The 5,497-nt window shown below is 37.6% G+C and overlaps 1 non-coding gene across 1 annotated transcript; it reads right to left on the reverse strand.

Moving 5' to 3' along the window:
* Positions 1-3,523: 3,523 nt before the first annotated feature.
* On the reverse strand, positions 3,524-3,630 carry LOC130816759 (small nucleolar RNA R71). Its single transcript, XR_009043298.1, has one exon. It is a non-coding gene; the product is annotated as a small nucleolar RNA R71 (small nucleolar RNA).
* Positions 3,631-5,497: the final 1,867 nt, after the last annotated feature.

Below are 5,497 nucleotides of genomic sequence, written 5' to 3' on the forward strand. Positions count from 1 at the left end.
ATATTTTTCAATTTCTCTTTTCTCTCTTCTTAGTTTATTAAAGATGGTATATCCTCTTACAAAAACAAAATCCAATTGTTGCTATAGGGATTCGTTCCTTCAACCATTTGTACCACCTGTATGACATCTAACCAACATGTGAAAGTCGGTTTTGATGTTTGCAAAAGAGTTCAAGATTTTAAGTATTGTAAAGAGAGAAATACAGACGTAGCATTTATTACATAAATCTGGAATGCTTCCACCAACTAAGAGTTTTAGTTGAAATTTCTCTTCTTCAACTTTAGTACCAATTTCTGCTCCCGACATAATTTTACTTTTTTAGCATGGATTTGGGCTGAGTTAGCCTCTGGTCATAACCAAAACGTTGTAGATCTTTTCCGGTGCATGTCCATAGCTTCAAAAAAACGTCTGATTTGGAGTCCATATGAGTGAGATATGCCCATTTTAAAACTGGACTATCATATACTTCGCAAATTATGTTTTTTTTTCTATTCGGCTCCAAACTTCTCATTTCATCCAATTTTATTTTTAATCAAAATCCCTACAAAATGTTAGTAAAATTATATAAGTGTAGTTATTAACTCATAAATTATATATATACTAAATATTATATATTATTTAAATAAACGTAGTACAATCGTACGTAAAGAGGAATAAAAATAATATAACTTTTAGCCCTTAACAGTAATCTTTTCATTTTGTGAGTATGAAGAAGAGGCACAAGTACTTCTTGTGACACATTACCTCCTATATTTGATGAAGAACTCTAATTTTTTCCGATGACTCTTGTTGTGACACCATGTGTATATCATCACTTCAGGTATCACATTGTCCTTTTATTATTGATATTGATGATTTATGTGATGATACAGGAATGATAACATAAAAATCTAGTGGCGATGATTTGTATAATGCTATGGTGGATTATGGAGATAGTTTGGATGATTATGTTATTGATCATTCTCCATATTGCAATCTTAGTATTGGGTTTGAACTTTCATTTCCTAAATGTGGCATTGGAGTATATTTGATGATATGTCTATTTGATTGTGTCCCTATGGTGTTAGATCTTTGCTCTTGATAGTATGTTTCGATTGTATGCTCAAAAACCTATTGATTTATAATTGGGATCGTAATTATTTTGAGCGATTGGAGATGATTGTTGATGGTAGTTATTTCATTCTTGATGATGACAAAGCCTTGTCAAGGGAGTTGTCCAATTATTCATGGGATAGTTCATTGTCAAATGAAATAATCTTGAAGCTTAGTCAAAGTGCACTAATGAGTAAACAAGGTCATATATATTTTCATGCTGATCCCTATTTGGTTCAATTATATCACATGAGTATGTTGGTTCCTAGGATGTTCCAAGTGAACTAAGAAGAGTTACGTGATAACTCTTTATTTTGCCCTTGTTTTATGCTTATTCAGTGTGTATTTTTTCATGCTGTTATTGTTCCTTTTTAATATTCTTATGGGATTTAATCGTTCTTGTGTAGGGTATCTTATGTTTTGCTAGTTTTTGTAGGATTGACCACCTTTTTTCGAGAAAAGCAAGTTGGGGACGATGCGCCCCTAATCCCCCAGAGGTTTTGGAGAGGAAATGGAGCTAAACCGAGGATAGGAGATAGTCCCAAGCATTCATATAAACGCAAGAAGGCAAAAAGGACTTGGACTTGAGCAATTTAGGAGTCTTTATGAGATCAATCGCTCGATTCCTTGCAGTAGAATTTCCAAAAGCCTTAAGCAACAACATTTGGAGAACGATTGGTCGATTACTTTAGACCGATCGATCGATCTTATAGCCTGCATTATCCAGATCAGCTGTTTTGAGGAGCAATGTGATCGATTGGTCGATCACTTTCGATCGATCGATCGATCGATCCCTTTTCGCAGATGGGCCTTTTTGTTGTTTTCTCTAACTTGACAGCCCTTTACACGTCGTTCAAGGAATTATTCTCTAATTTTAAGCTAAAAGGTTTTCACCATTTTGGGAGGTGCTATAAAAGGAGAGTTGGTGTAAACATTAAACACAGTTAGTTTTTGCCCTATTTTCATTACTCTAGTTTTTATTGCTTCTTGAGATTTAATTTTCATTTACTAAGAACCCTGGCTTTTAAGCTCTGCAACTTAATATTTGAAAATCACAAAATACTTTAGTTAAGGTTTATTGTAATTATTATTCCTTCAATCCACTAGTTTATTGCAAGTTTGGAGTTTTTATTCTTCATCAACATCCATTGTTGAGGGTTCGAGCTTCATTATTTTTTGGATTTTACAACTTTGTTCCCTAATCGTTCTCATCTTTGGTGGGTACCTTCTAATACTTGTCCTTAGTTATTGTTGATAGTTTGTACTTATTTTTATGCTTGTTTGTGGTTTTTACTATTGTTGCTCAATATTTTTATTTTTTGTGTTCTTGTGTTTGTTGATCATTCAACATCTTATTTTATTATCCATTATGACGTTTATAAGTAATAGAATGATGAGCAAGTAGTGGATAATTTATAGCACGAGCTCTTCATCTTCACTCACGAGAATGAGGATGGTAAAGAGCTTGGAGGTAATCCCAAGCCCGTTCAAGGATTTCTCTTCTTAGTGCGATTCGCAACTCGTTAAAGACCCTTAAGAAGCTAGTTTATAGTCATCAAAAAGTCATCATGAGTGAGTTAACCCTACCCCTTTTTTCTGTCATTGATTGTTAACCTCTTATTTACTTCTACATATCTTTTTAATTAGTGCATTCAACAACCCCTTTTTTCTATCCGACTAACACGCAAGTATAAATACGCATAACCTTGTTTCTCCGTGAACACGACCGGTTAGCGCAACGATCCGTGCACTTCAATAATTCCATCAAAGATCAAAGTTTTTGGTGAAGAAGTTTTTGGCGCCGTTGCCGGGGATTTAAGGCAATAGTTCTATTTATTTTTTCAAATTATTCTTTCTTGTTAGTCATTCTTTTGCTTGCTTGATTTAATCCCCCTCCCCTGAATCTTAAGCTTGCATCTCTTGTTTGTGTATGCTTACTAGGTCAAAAGGTGGTCAAAACATCTTGTCTCTAGACCCATAAATCAATGTAACCGCAAGAAGGTTAAGTTTAAGGTAATGGAGAAGCTTAAGGAGAAGGTTGAGTAATAGCGGAGCAATGGCCAACAATAGGTCGATTCGAGAAATGTCTATGCCGGAGGGAAACTCCATCGGGTCTAGCATAACAAGGCCCACAGCAACAGCTGCCAACTATGAGATAAAACCATCGCTCTTTCAATTCATAACCCAATCTCAATTTGGAGGCTTAGAGTGTTAGAATACGAATGATCATCTTGATGACTTCATGGGCAAGTGTGCAACTGTTAAGTATCTAGGCATCTCAGAAAAACATCTAAGGCTCGTATGCTTCCCTTATTCACTAAGAAGCGAGGCCAAAGATTGGCTAAATGCCGAGGATAGAGACAAGTACACTACATGGGATGATTTGTCAAAATCTTTTCAAGCTAGGTTCTTCTCCCCCGCCAAGACTGCAAGATTAAGGAATGACATCACCCAATTCATATAGGAGCCCAGTGAGTCACTCTATGAGGCATCGGAGAGGTACAAATGCCTACTCAGAAAGCGCCCACATCATGGAATCCCCAAGTGGTTGGTAATTCAAAACTTCTACAATGGGTTGAAAGATGGGATCAAGTGTTTATTGATGCTGCAGCGAGTGGAGCTTTTATGAGCAAGACTCTGAAAGTGGCCAAACAACTCATTGAGGAGATCGCTTCTAACTACTTGTGGAAAGACAAGAGGGCTTCAATGAAACTTTACACTAGAGGTGAAAGGAGTGGAGTTGAAAAAGTGAGAGTGATGCTTTAAGGGTCATGAAAACTACCATCCAACATCTAGCAAAGAGAATGGATCAAATCTCTAATGCAAGCTCATCGGTGAAGGTTTGTGATGTATGTGGGATTCAAGGTCACGCACCGACAGAGTGTTCTCAACTAATGGGTAGCATGCCTATGGAAAATGCGAATGCTCTTTACAACAACCAATTAAAACCCCACCAAAACCCTTACCCCAATACCTTCAATGAAGGTTACAAGAATCACCCCTACCTTTCATATAAGAGCACCAATGTTCTTAATCCCCCACCTCAAAACATTAACCCATCGGGCTCCCAAAGGCTTTTTTTCAATCCTCAACAACAATATAATCACCAACCACCACCTCTAAAATCCCAACATGAAGCTAACCTAGAAGCCTTGCTAGCCAACAAAAACAAGATTTCTGCCGACAATACAACATCTATGAAACAACTTCAAGCTCAAAACAAGATGTTGGAAAATCAAGTGGTTCAATTTGCGCAACAAATGAGTGCTATGAAAAACAAGGGGGTAGTCTTTCAAGCACCACGAGAAGAATCCTAATAGTCATGTCAATGCTATCACCTTGAGGAGTGGAACTTCCTATGCCCCACCCAAGGTCCATCTTGAGATTGAGGATGCGAGAGTAAAGAATGATGTTGATAAGGCTAGAGGTGAATGAAGAGAAGGTTTGAGTGAGGAGCATTGTGAGAGCGAGAAACACTTTGGGAGTGAAAAAGAAGGTGAGTGACAAGAATTTGAGATTGAGAAAGCAAAAGAGGATTCAACGAGAGTGAGTGTGAAGAAAAACGGAGTGAAGAGAATGAGAAGAAAAAGGAGAAGGCTATTCAAAGAACATACATTCCTCAAGTTCCCTTTCCACAAAGGCTTGTGCAAGCTATGTTGGAAAAGAAGTATGCTAAGTTCTTAGAAGTCTTGAAGAAACTGGAAATACACATCCCCTTCATGGATGCCATAAAGGAGATGCCTTCTTACGAAAAGTTCTTGAAGGGTGTAATGTCAAACAAGAGGAAACTCCCCGAAGTGGGAATGAAAGTTCTTAGAGGCCAATGTAGCGCCATTCTTGAGCACAAGATACCAAAGAAAGAATCTGATCTCGGAAGCTTCACAATTCCAGTTAAGCTCGGCGATGTTGAGGTTGAAAAGGTCCTAGCAGATCATGGGGCAAGTGTTAGTATCATGCCTTTATCATTTTGCAAGAGGATCAAAGCCGACTTGAGACCCACCAAGATGTTACTCCAATTAACGGATCGATCGGTCTAATTTCCTTGCGGTATTGTGGAAGATTTACCGGTCTAAGTGTGTAAATTTTATGTTCCTTGTGATTTTGTGATCTTAGACATTGAGGAAGACACCAACATTCCTATCATCTTGGGGAGAGATTTCCTAATGACTGCAAGAGCGGTTTTTGATGTGTATAGTGGCAAATTGACCCTCAATATTTTAGGGGAATGTATTGATTTCTATTTACCCATCATGATTAAGCAACCTGCCAAGGAAGCATCTTACATGGCACATGTGGCTAGAGATGAGGCTATTTGGCTTAGCTATGATGATGAATTGAGGTTAGCTATTGAAGGGGCCGATGATGATTTTCACAAGGAAGGAAAGAAAGAGATCACGGGTTACTT

Source organism: Amaranthus tricolor, chromosome 6, assembly GCF_026212465.1.
Source record: "Amaranthus tricolor cultivar Red isolate AtriRed21 chromosome 6, ASM2621246v1, whole genome shotgun sequence".
Classification (NCBI taxonomy): domain Eukaryota; kingdom Viridiplantae; phylum Streptophyta; class Magnoliopsida; order Caryophyllales; family Amaranthaceae; genus Amaranthus; species Amaranthus tricolor.